This window comes from Cetorhinus maximus, chromosome 14 (genome assembly GCF_964194155.1).
Source record: "Cetorhinus maximus chromosome 14, sCetMax3.hap1.1, whole genome shotgun sequence".
NCBI lineage: Eukaryota > Metazoa > Chordata > Chondrichthyes > Lamniformes > Cetorhinidae > Cetorhinus > Cetorhinus maximus.
In genome coordinates this window covers 64,732,717-64,746,743 of record NC_135892.1, presented here as the reverse complement: position 1 = coordinate 64,746,743, position 14,027 = coordinate 64,732,717, and positions in this window count along the sequence as shown.

Sequence of the window (14,027 nt, the reverse complement as noted above, 5' to 3'; positions counted from 1 at the left end):
TTTTTTTCCACATCCATACATTATGTAAATATCTGACTGGTGCCCTCTTTCACTGAGAAAATGCCTGCCAAATTGCCTGGAGATTTGACTTTGTTTATTAAACAAGAACAAGAGCTCTTGGTAAAAGCAAAACACTGCTGATATTGGAAATCTGAAATAAAAACAGAAAATGCTGGAAAAACTTAGCAGGCCTGGCAGCATCTGTGGAGAGAGAAACAGAGTTAATGTTTCAAGTTCATATGACTCTTCTTCAATGCTCATGGTGTTGGGGGAAATATATTAACATGGATAGAGTGTTGGCTATCTAACAGGAAACGGAGAGTCTGGATAAATGGACCATTTTCAGATTGGCAAACTATAACCAGTGGGGGTGTATTATGAATGCTGAACTTTACAAGACGTTTGTGTTTTGAAATGTGCCTTTAACTCAAAGTAAAACAGAGAATTCATGAAAACACCTCAGCTCGGAGACATGCCCATGTGATTCGGTTGTTATGGGCAGAGAAACTCAAATAGAAACCCATAAAGTGTGCTGGCCTTTGACTCCAAAACAGCAACAGTAAGGGAAATTTGTAATTACTTTAATATGTTTGGGGAACCTTTAATTGTTTTTAAAAATGTTTGAAAATGACTTTTGAAAGCTTTATCAATTATAAAGGGATTAATTATAATTTTTGGAGAATAAGAAATACTGGTCCATGTGACCTGGTGACCCTTGACCTGGAATCAGTACCAACGAGAAGGAAGTTAAAATATGGAGTGCGTGTGGCAGCCAAACGCAAAGAGGAAAGGGGTGAACTGGGGGGAGAAGGTCGTCAGGAAGCCGAGACAGAGAGCTGGATTCTCAAGCAATCAGAAAGCACTTTTAGGACTGCTGCCCCTATTTCTTTCACTTCCAAGTGACTGAATGCCCAGAACCCACCATATTGTGCAAATGTAAAGGTGGTTCTAGTAGATCCATGTGACCAGGACTGATGGGAGCTGATAGTTCAGAAGATTGCAGAAAGAAGTGTGCCATTGTGTAGAAGGTTACATGGGTGGAAACCTGTTTAGGTGGAAGCTCTTGCCTGTGGAGAATTAGCCTGGAAGGAACGGGTCTTCAATTCTATTTGGAAGAATTGTGTGGCTGAAACTGGGACCTCACAGGCAGAGTGGAATGTCTTAAAAATCAGTGAAATAGCCTCTATTATATTTGCTATTCCATGTGTAATTTATAGTTTGTACTGATCATGATTTGCCTGCTAATTTACATTTAGTTTATGTTGATTCTAACTTGCGTTAAAGTAGTGAAATCTTGTCCAGGAATTTCTTAATTTGAGGATCTTTTGGTAAATTTTGTTTCTTTCATGGGCAATGCCAGCAGCATTTGTTTTCCATCCTTAATTGCCCTTGAACTGAGGTTCAATTGCAGACCATTGCAGAGGACAGTTAAGAGTCAACCACATTGCTGTGGATCTGGAGTCACATGTAATCCAGACCCAAGTAAGGGCTGTAGATTTCCTTCCCTAAAGGACATTAGTGAACCAGGTGGGTTTTTATGACAATTGATGATAGTTTCATGGTTACCATTACTGAGACTAGCTTTATGTTCCAGATTTATTAACTGAATTCAAATTCCACCAGCTGTTATGATGGGATTTGAACCCATGTCCCCATCCCCAGACCATTAACCTGAATCTTTGGATTACTAGTTCAGTAATATTACCATTACATCACCATCACCACAGGGACCTTAGCAGGTGCCACAGGGATCGGTGCTGATGCTTTAACAATTTACAATCTATACTAATGGCTTGGATGAAGGGACAGAGTGTATTATGGCCAAATTTGTTGACTATACAAAAATAGGTAGGAAAGCAAGTTGTGAAGAGGACACAAAGGGTGAAATTGTCCGTGCCCACTGGCGTTGGGCGTGTTCGGTGGCGTGAGCGGACAGTATGGCAAGAAGGCCCAAAATCGGTTTCACGATGTCGTCAAACCAGTTTGTAATTTTCCACTCGGCCCATCAATGGCATTCTCCACCATCGGTCATCGAGAACCTCATTGTAATATATCAGCATATCATTATAAGTCTAACCTGCTGGACTCATCCCCCACACTGGATTGTCCACATAGCACACCGACGTGTTTCACAACAGCACATAAGCAACATGCACCTGGCGAGCTACACCTCACTCAGGACTTGGAGGTTTGTTTGCCCAGATTCACAGTCATCAGTGCCAGGCTTCACAGATAGCACCACATCATTTTTAGGTGGACTCACGGGCAGGTCTCTACCCACCAGACCAGCCATAAGGTGGGGGCGGCTTTGTATGGCTGCAGGGCTAAGTCTTGTTTGGTGAAGGGGGAGAAGTGGCCTCAGGCACCTGCAGGGTGAGTGCTGCACCAGGGAAGTGGGGTATATCAGGGTTTGTGTGGGGGCAAGTTGATATAATCAAGTGGCCTCAAGATGGTGAGGGCTGAGGAGTCAGTCTCCAGGGCAGATGAGGCCAGGTGGAGATGTGAGGGTGTGTGTGAACGAATGAGTGGTGATGCCCCTTGAGCTGGCAGTGAGTGAAATGCCAGTGAATGTGTGATGGGCTTGAGTTAGTGAAATTAGAGTATGAGATGGTTGCCTTACCCCGGCAGTACAGATGAGATCATTTATGCTCTGTCGGCATTGGATGGCCAACCTTTTCTGTACAGCATTGGCATTGACCACCACTGCCATCGCCTACCAAGCCGGAGTGGTAATATTGCTTCCCCTCCTGCAGCCAGAGTAGTAGTAGAGGATGTCATGGCGGGCCTCCATGGTGTCCAGAAGGTGCTCAAGGGATGCGTCACTAAACCTGGGGGCTGCAGTCTTTTTGCCTTTCAGGGCCATCCTGTCTTCTGTGCAGCAGTCCTGGGCTAGAAGCTCTGAGAGGTGTGCACACGATTGCACTTTAAATATGGCACCTGGCAGCTGAAGCGGCAAGGTGATGGCATGGCAGGCGAATGAGAACCCACCCACCATGGAAACAGTGTGTTTCCCAGGAATGCATGAATAATGCCGCAGGTTTGAAAGGATATGGCAAGAAAAGCCGCCATGGTCTGCTACCACACTTAGTGCAAATCTGGGATGATTACATCCAAAGCATCTGTAAAGGCATATAGGTAGCTTAAGTGAGTTGGCAAAAATTTGGCAGAGGGAGCATAATGTGGGAAAATGTGGGAATACTGCAGAGGGATCTGGGTGTCTTTGTACATGAATCACAAAAAGTTAGCATGTAATAAGGAAGGTAAATAGAATGTTGGCCATTATTACAAGGGGGAATGGAGTATACAAGTAGGGAAGTCTTGCTACAACTGTACAAGGCATTGGTTGGACCACACCAGGAGCACTGTTTACAGTTTTGATCTCCTTAAGAGGGGATATGATATACTTGCATTGGAGGCAGTTCAGTGAATGTTCACTAGTTTGATTCCTGGGATAAAGGGGATTTCTTATGAGGAAAGGTTGAGCAGGCTGAGCCTATACTCATTGGGGTTTAGAAGAATGAGTGGTGAGCTTATTGAAACATATAAGATTCTGATGGGCCTTCATAGGGTAAATGTTGAGAGGATGTTTCCCCTCATGGGGGGAATCTAGAACTAGGTGATACAGGGTGGCATTTTCCACCCCCGCCCGTTGCCGGGATAGTTCGATCCCACCAAAAGCCAGTGGACATTTGGCTGGGCCGTTGAATGACCCATGGCGTGTCCCACCATGATGGGGCCAGAAAATCCAGCAACAGTTTCAATATAAGGAATCTCCTATTTAAGACAGCGACGTCTCAGAGTGTCGGTATTCTTTGGAATTCACTACCCCAGAGAACAATGAAGTTTAAAAATCATTGAATAAATTCAAAGCTGATTTAGACAGATTTTTGGTCTAATACGGAGTCAAAAGTAATGAGGGGCAGGCAGGAAAATAGAGTTAAAGCCACAATCAGATGAACCATCATCTTGTTGAATGTCAGAGCAGGCTCGAGAGGTCAAAAGGCCTTCTGCTGCTCCTATTTCCTATGCTCTTATGTTTCCTTGTCTTTTATTTCCTCCTGTCTTGAACTGGGGGAGAAATGTGTTTGTGGTACTGCACAGGCCTGAGCTGATTCCCCATGAGACAGACAGCTCTGCAGATCACAGAGGTAGAAGCCCATATAGTCTCCTTCAATGATATCTCACTGTATTGAAGTAAGTCTGCCAAGCAGCGCTACAAATGGCTCTACATGCACCAATTTCCTCCCTGTTGACTTTCGCTGCTTTCAGATGCCAGCGATCTTCAATAAAGTAAAAGGAAAGAAGTTGCATTAAATTCATAGTGCAAAACCGACACAACACCTGACATTGACCTAGGTGCCGGAGGTGACAAAAACACACCCAGCCCAATCAGACCTGCAAAGTCCTCCCCACTAACACCTGGGAACTTCTGTCAAAATGGGGAGAGCTGTCCCCCTGACCAGTCAGGCACCAGCATGGCTTAATTATACTCACAGAATCATATCTTCCAGCCAAAGTCTGAGACCCAACATCCCAGTCCCTGAGTATGTCCTGTCCCACTATCAGGACAGACCCACCAGAGTGGACGACACAGTATATGCTCAGGAAGGAGTGGCCCTGGAGCTCTCAACATTGATTCTGGAGCCTTTAATGCCTCATGCCAGCAGTGTAAATATGCACATGGAAATCTCCTGATGATTACCACTTACCGCTCTCCTTCAGATGATGCTTGATATTTAGTGACATTACCATTCCTGAATCCCCTACCATCATCATCCTGGGGTCACTATTGACCAGTAACTTAACTAGATCAGACACATAAATATTGTGGCCACAAGACCAGGTAAGAGGCTGGGAACTCTGCAGCGAGTAACTCACCCCCTGACTCCCCAAAACCTGTCCACAAGGTACATGTCAGGAGTATGATGGAATATTGTCCACTTACCTGATGATTTTAGCTCTAACAACACTCAAGAAGCTCAACAGTATCCAGGACAAAGCAGTCCATTTGATTGACACTCCATCTACCACCTTAAACATCCACTCACCCCACCACCGATGTTCTGTGGCAACAGTGTGGACAAGATGTACTGCAGCAACCCACCAAGTTTTCTTCAACAGCACCTACCAAACTGTGACTGCTACAAAAAGGGCAGCAAGTATATGGAAACACTCCCACATGCAAGTTCCCCTCATAGTCACACACCATCCTGACTTGGAACCATATCGCCTTTCCTTCATCACAGCTAAATCAAAATCTTGGAACTCGCGTCCCAAAAGCACTATGTGAGCCAGCACGCACCCGACCCGATCAGGCGTAGTATCACACGAGATGTGATATTTCGCTCAGCAAGCATGCACAAAAGTCAGAAGCGACAATTAAGCAGGCAATTAAGCCCATTAACGGCGCAATTGTCTATGGTTTTACGTGGCACGTCCAACCTTACGGATGAGCAAATCGGCCAGGCGGCCTTTACATGTTTCATGAAAACTCCACTAGAAAATAAAATAAAAATAAAGATTTTTCTGAAGTATGATTTCAGGTGCATGATTGTGATGCATAGTTACTTTTTTGCACCATTTTACAGCTTAATTTCATTATTTGCAAGTCTGTGGCTCCCTGAGGCAGCTGTCTGCCTTCAGGGAACCCTCTCGCAGCGCTCACCCATGCCCGCGGTGACGCTGTCGGCCGCCCTCTTCCCAGCTTCACGCCAGCAGTGCTGAGTTTTTCAGCACGCGTTTCACACTGGCCGGCCATTAATTGGCCAGCCAGCACAAAATCGCGCCCGGGGGCCAATTGCAGTGGAGGGGGGGGGCTCCATTTCCCAGCCGCTCTCGGGACCACCAATTGCATGCGCCCGTCGACCAAACAATTCAGGCGTATGGGTGTGCCTACACCACACAGACTACAGCGATTCAAAAATATGGTTCACCATCACTTTCTCAAGGGCAATCAAAGATGGGCATTAAATACTGTCCTTCCCAGTGATGCTTTCATCCCATGAACATCCCATAAAAAAGGAGGGCCACAATTGAGAAAGTACCTGTGACGTGGTGTGTCTTCTGTCCACTCCCCACCCCACATCTTGAGGGCATGTCTCGGGGAAAGCCTGCATTGAGACCCTCTTCAAGGTAAGAGTTTACAGGAGTTCCATTGAGATTTTAATAAAGGCTCCATAACTCTCCAAGAGAAAGATAATCAATCTCAGAGGAAATCAATAGTTTTTGAAACAAATAGCATTCTGCTTCTTTAGGAACATTTTAATATTTTAACAGTATTTTATCGATGGCCCTGCTTGGCTGTCAGTCTCCAGCATTTGAACAACAAGGCAATGTTCTGATATTCCCTAGTTTATCAGAGCAGACCCTTGATATGATCTTTTAGATATGGGCCATTTGTCCGATAATGTAATGACCACATCTATGTGACTTGTAATAGGGTCTGCATCCCTGGCTACATGGAGGCCATGCCCCACCACATTTCTGCTGGGAGACCCTGAAATTTCAGACCCGAGTGACAGACATGTGAGCACATCTATTGCAAAGGACACAGGAATTGGAAGTGCAAGTCCATTATACTCTCAAATACCTGTTGAATGAAAAGCCCTTGCCTCTGAGGTAGGCAGTTCTCGAGCCTTTGCTCCACCTCCACAACATGATGTATAGTGACTTAAGCTTGGCATATTTCCAGCAGAGCAGGACTTCCTCCAACTTAAGCCTATAAGGCCTTAGACAGTCCTACCTGACATCCTACCTAAAATTTCTTACAACACAAATCGCTTCGAGGTATTTTTGTCCACCTCTTGCATATCTAAACAGTCAGGATAACATGAATGCAACCAGTTCCTAGGCTCCCACAAATATTGTACATGTGACCTAGAGCTGGAAAAATGACAAAATCAGTGAAGCATTGCAGCAATCATGTTGTGAATTGAATCACCTCTGGAGCTTTTAAAATAATAGAAAAAAAGCAATTTATTGCTGCTATGTCCACTTGTTTTAATATAGTAATTGCATCTTTGTTTTACCAAGGTCTTTGTGATTTTATTAAGGGTTTCTGATTCATTTCTGCAGATTCCGAAGTAGATGTATTCCATTTTCATTCATGATATATCTGTGTATTTCTTCAACACCCTTTCAGGTATTTCTAAAGAAAAGGTCTTAAATTAGTTTATTTTTCAAATGCTACAATTTTGCTTTCTTATTACTTGACTTATCTTTGGGATTTGATTATTTATTTCTCCAGAATGTCATTCCACATGGCTGAGTTTGACTGTGTGCCGGTCTTCTCTGTCAACTTTAAATGATGCGTTTGATTATCTCATGAAAGGATTTGATTCTTCCCCCGAGCTCGATTATGTCTGAAGTGGTTTTGCCTGCTATTATTACTTTGATTGTACCCATTAGTCAGAAAGGTCAATTATTTCTTGTTTTCATTTTATCTAAAAAAAAAACTTGGATTACTATTCCTGTAACCAAAATATTTGAATACTCTGGCCAAAATTTCACTTCTGCCATACAATGCTAATGTCATGGTTAATATTCATTTTGACATAGCACGAAAAGTTTCTTATCTTTTATCAAATCTTGAATAGGGCTGTTTTCTGATGGACAACATGATCCATTCATTTAGGTACTTAAATGAATTGCGAACAAAAATCATTACTTTACATCTGAAATTATGGTTTTGAATGTGAGCCTGCAAATTTGACCCATAGTCGAGAAAAGGGCAATAACATTTAGCCAATTATAAGTCAAAACAATGACTGTAATCACATGATATAAAATTTGAACCCTGGACCTTAAAATCTAAGTCAAGTTAGCATTTATACTGCTGCAGGACTTAATATGAAATATTAGAAGCAAGTAGTGATGATTGTTGAACCATTTCTGATTCAAATAAAAGACCCTGGAGAGCCTTAAATTGTGTGGGCATGTAGTAATATGGGTCAGAATTTTCCGTTTGACGTGCAGGGGGCAGGCCCCGCACGTCCGCGTGTAAAATAATGTCAGGTGAGCGTCCCGATGTCACCATGTGCCATTGCAATATATCACTGGGCGGGCGCGCGATGAAGTCCGACACACGCCCGCCATTAATTAACGGGCCAGTTAAGGCCCTTTAGTCTTCAATAGACGCTGATTTTTTTTGATGCCCGTGCGATCTTCAGGTCGGCGCACGTGGGTAAGGTAGGTGGGTAAGAGACTTTTCTATTAACCTCATCCACGCGGGATAAGAGGGCTCAGTGGAGTCGTGAATCTGCTTTGTGAAGTATTTATTGGAGAAAGTACTTAAAACTTGTCTGTGTGACCTGCAGTGCTTCAGAACACATCCCAGCAGCTTTTTATGGACTTTTAACCTTCAGGTCAGCACTTTGCAGTGAGGAGTACAGGCTCAGGCACAAGGGGTGCAGGGCCAAGAGGTAGTTCAAGATGGAAGAGGCCGCAGAAGACGCCACTATCCTGCTGCCAGGGTATACAGGCAAGAAGCAGTTAACTCAATATGTCTGGGGAGCAGTGGCGAAGCAGGCTCCAACTGTCAAGGGAGACAGTCAACTACATCTGTCAGCTGCTCTCAACTTCTATGCCTCTGGCTCATTCCAGGGGTCAGTGGGTGATCTTTGCGGTGTCTCCCAATCAGCTGTGCACACTTGTGTCAAGCAGGTTACAGACGCTCTGTTCAAGCGTGCATTAACCTTCATCCACTTCCGCTGCGACCAGGCAAGTCAGGCACAGTGAACCAGAGGCTTCGCAGCCATTGCTGGCTTCCCCCATGTCCAGGGTGCAATAGACTGCACACACGTGGCCATCAAGGCGCCAGCAGCTGAGCCCGGTGCCTTCCTCAGCAGGAAGGGCTTCCACTCCATGAACGTGCAGATAGTGTGTGATCACAGGACGCTGATTCTACAAGTCTGTGCAAGGTACCCAGGCAGCTCCCATGACGCTTACATCCTCAGACACTCCCAGGTGCCAGGGTTCTTCAGTGCTCCAGCCCGGCTTGATGGGTGGCTGCTGGGTGACAAGGGTTATCCCCTCAGAAGGTGGCTCATGACGCCTCTCCGCCATCCAAGAACAGAAGCTGAGCAGCAGTACTATAGGAGCCACGGCACCACAAGGGCTGTGGTGGAGAGAGCCATCGGTCTTCTCAAGATGTGCTTCCGATGCCTGGACCGTTCAGTGGGTGCACTCCAATACTCCCCAGATCGTGTCTCGCTGATAGTGGTTACATGCTGCGCTCTCCACAATTTTGCCCTGGAAAAGGGGGACACAGTGGACGATGAAGACGTTGACACAGTGTCTGTGGCTGCACATAATGAGTCCAGCAGTGATTCCAAGGATGAGCATGCACAGGGAAATGCTGAGGGGGTAGATGCTGACCCGGGACTACTCAAAGGGGGCAGGGACACCCGGGATGCTTTAACCCAATGAACCTTCAGTTAGCACAACACAGATGGATCAGCAGGACCAGCCTTGCCTGGCACCTCGATACTCGACACCTAAGTGCAAAATCTGCCAGGTCATCAGCAGTAACTAAGGGCCTTGTACATAAAGCTGAATTTCCAAAGAAACACTCATGACACTTTTCTTAAACATACACATGCAGAAGAAATGAGCCTCCCTCAGCCATGGTCACACATCTGGCATTTAATGTGCGATTCAGAAATTCTCACAATTCTTAAACACTAGTGTAAACAATCAAAAATAAATGATAAGGACCTAATCTCGGGCTAACACAAAAGCACCAGTGAAAATCCCATGGTGTGCCTAATGTGCCTTATGCTTACATTTACGGGCGCTACGTCTTGGTGCTGCCCCATTGCTCGGAGTGGCATCTGAGACAGTCTGCTGACTCTGCTGTCCTGTTGGCCTCGATGACCTTGGTGGCCGTTCTCTGGCCCATGGAGCCTGTGCTGGCCCTGCCTGGGAGGGAGCTGCCAGTTCTACAGCTGGCATCTCCCCAGTCGTCGCAGCCTCACTGGATGATACGGTCACTGGGAAAGGAACTGGTGCTCTCATCCAGAGCGCCCTGAGAGGAGCCCGCAGAGACGACGTGAGGTTGCCTCAGGCCTCCTTGCTCAGCGTGGATGAATGGGCAATGAGCTGGGAAGCTTAATGCCCACACCATCTTCCACATTGGCAGTGACCAATGGAGCTCATTGTGGATGTGAGGCATTGCAGGTCAGAGCGCTTCCCCAGGAAGCCCTGGTGGGTCGCCACTCTCTCCATGGAGGACGCATGATGCTCGGACATGTGGCTCATTGCTTCAGCGAGCGTCCGCGTAGACTCCTCCACCACGGAGACCAAGCCAAGCATAGCCTCATGTATCTCCTCCAGATGCTCCCACACACCCGGCTGCATTTCCTGCAGCTGCTACATCGCAGACAACTCCAGAGGCACATCTTCAGGCACCGACTGAGCGTATGCCTGGTCCCCTGCAGTCCTCTGACTGCTGGCACCATGGGCACTCTCTGTCTCTGCCAGCTCCTCCAGTGACTGTGAAGTGCCCTCTCCACTGTGCCCTGGGACACTAGCTGATGTTCCAATTCCCACCGAGGTGCTAATATCTGCGCTGGTGCCTGCCTCACAGAAATGGTGTGACACTGGTGAGACTTCAGGTCCCACAGGAGTGAGAGGGGGCATCTGCTGCTCCTCCTCCCGGCCATGCTCTGATGATGCTGAAAGGAAGAACAAGGACAGTGGATCAGTTAGCGTGCACACACTGACAAACTTCATGGCTGTCCCCCCGGCTCATTATGCGCTCAATCTTCCAGAACCAATTGACACGAAAAATTTTGGGGTGGTAAATAGTGAGGAGGATACCCTTAGATTACAAGAGGATATAGAGGGGCTGGTCAGATGGGCTGATCAGTGGCAAATGGAATTTAATGCAGGTAAGTGTGAAGTGATGCACTTGGGCAAGACAACATAGGTACGGGAATACACGATGAATGGTAGGACCCTGGGAAGAAACGAGGATCAGAGGGACCTTGGTGTGTATGTCCACTGGTTCCTTAAGGTTGCGGGACAGGTAGATAAGGTGGTTAAGAAGGCATATGAGATTCTTGCCTTTATTAGCCGAGGCATAGAATATAAGGGCAGGGAGGTTATGCTGGAACTGTATAAAATGCTGGTTAGGCCACAGCTAGAGAATTGCGTGCAGTTCTGGAATCCACATTATAGGAAGGATGTGATTGCACTAGAGAGAGTGCAGAGGAGATTTACCAGGATGCTGCCTGGGCTGGAGAGTTTTAGTTATGAGGAGAGATTAGATAGACTGGGGTTATTTTCCCTGGAGCAGAGGAGATTGAGGGGGGACATGATTGAGGTGTATAAAATTATGAAGGACATAGAGAGGGTAGACAGGAAGGAACATTTCCCCTTGGTGGAGGGATCAATAACCAGGGGGCATAGATTTAAAGTAAGGGGCAGGAGGCTTAGAGGGGATGTGAGGAAGAATTTTTTCACCCAGAGGGTGGTGGGAATCTGGAACTCACTGCTTGAAAGGGTGGTAGAGGCAGAAACCCTCATAACATTTAAGAAGTACTTGCATGTGTACTTACGATGCCATGGCATACAAGGCTATAGGCCTAGTGCTGGAAAATGGGATTAGAATAGTTAGGTACTTGTTTGACTGGTGCGGATTTGATGGGCCAAAGGGCCTATTTTCTGTGCTGTAGACCTCTATGCCTGTATGACTCTATGACCCAGTAATGTTGCAACAATAACGAATTTAACAATCTTCAGCGCTATGGCTGTTGGGAGGACAATGCGGACCTCACTGTTGGTCTTAAATACCTGGCCGTGCCACCCCAGCCTCACCGACACCAGTAGACCTGGGTGCATGGCGCCTCTCCAGCTCAAGGGCCTCCTGCTCAAAACGGCTTAATATGGAGAGCTGTGCCTGGCCGCCTCCAGTCCTCACGCGCTCGGCCACGTTATGAGCATTCTTCTCCTGAAAAAGAGAGAAAACCATTCATTAGGGCAAATTGCACATGGACTCTGCTCACACACGCCACACCCCAACCACAGTGGGCATATCAGGCCTCCAGTGCCTCCTCTCCCCGCTGCTGCTGATCACTCAGACAAAGATGCTAGGCCTGCTCCCCACCCCCCCCAACATTAAGAAGCACACGATATTTCCTCCCATAGCAAGGAGACACATCCATGTGCAGCATAGAGGGCAGCAGATGGTTCGTTGCCACGACACCTTGATGCTCCCCTTCCACCATCTCATCACCCTGAAAAGGACATGTCCTGGAGTTCTGAGTATGTGCCTAGCTGCAGTTCCTCCAGGTTGCCCCAAAACTAATGATGTACGACTAAGAACAACGTATGGTGCCAAGGAGAACTCATCTCCTCATGACCCACTTAGGCTGACCTCAGCATGGCCACTATCTGCTTGGCCACCCAGCGAAGGAAAAATGTCCTAAATGATTCAATGCAATGACAATAAGACTTGTTGTGGGGGGGGGGGGGGCTCAAAGGCTAAGGCTACCTGCTGGTTTAAATGCCCAATGCCAACATGGTACTCACCCTGCCAGAGCGCAACAAATCATTGAAGCGCTTGCGGCACTGGATCCAGGTGCGCCGCACCACGTCGCGGGAGCTCACCACCTCCTCCCAGGCACGTTTGGTCATGTCGGGTGGGCCTCCTCCTCCCATCCTGGGGGACCAACACCTCCCGCTGTGCTGTCACCTCCTCAAGGAGGGCAGCAAGGCATTTATCAGAAAAACGAGGGGCGCTTTGGTCCCCCGCTGCTCTACCCTGCAGCCTGGCCTGCTCCTCTGGCCTTCCCTCCAGCCTGCCCTGCTCCTCTGGCCTTCCCTCCAGCCTGGCCTGCTCACCCGAACCCCTCTGGTGCGGCCTGGAACTAGCCATTGTGAGCGGCCTACAAAAGGCTGCCAGGCCTCTTTCAAACATACTGCCAGGTCGACATTGGACCCGGCGGTCTGTGCATGCCCGATGCCACCCGCACACTCCTGCTATCCACGGGAGTCAGCAAGTACGCTGGGTGGGCCTTAATTGGCGGCACGCGTAAAATGGAGGCGCGGAGCCGATTGTGCACAGCGACCGGGTCCGCGCCCGCTCCTGCTCCCCAACCCCAACAGAAAATTCTGCCCATGATGTGTAATATACCTTTAAGCTGAATGTGTAATGAAAGATCACATGATCTTGGTATCCAATAGCAGAGTAGCGCAGGCTGCCTCTGAAGTCAGTTGTCTGGAGGTAGAGTATGAAGTGTAAATACAGAGTTTTGAGTTGTAAGGGCACAAGTGCAGCTGCTGAGTTCCTTTTGTAAATATACAGAATGTGTTTCTTCTAAGAACGATCTACTGATCTTCTCTGTCTTTGATGCCAACTCAGCCACCCTGAAACAAGCATGCAACCCGGATCGTAAAGTCCCAACAAACCAGGATACAGGTTCCAACAGGGCATTAGATACAAAATGGTGTAGGTAGTGCCAACTTATTGCCATGTACTAACATAGAGTGAAAATTTACTACTCCTTCCCCATTTATTTGCAACTATTTGCCCACGTGACATATTCATATTTAAATCAGCTTTTAGCATTAAACAACCTCTTACCCCTTCCCAAAACTGGCATCCTTGGAGTTTCTGACACAGAAGTCCTAATTTTAACTTGAGGCAGAAATTGGTAGCATGGGAGGACCAAACAGGCCGTGATCCGGCAGCCTACTCACCCTACCCCTACTCCCAGAGCGTGAGGCCCTGAAGATTTCAATTCCTTGGCCTCATTAACATTTCCAGCAGCTGATTCTCACCCTTTATGGGTGGGGATGACATGGTGGATGGTCAGCGGGACAGGAAAGTTTTGCAACTGCAACACAGCCACAAAAAAAGTGTTGCCAGCAAGGAAAGTGAGTGGAGTGGGAGGGACTGCATGATTACAAACAGGAGTGGAGATCTGGTCAAATGATATCAAAGGTTCCCAGTTGGACCAGGAAGAACTCTCCTACTGCTTATGGGCCGTAAGGAACCTCTCCAAAATTTAAAGATGATCGCCCTG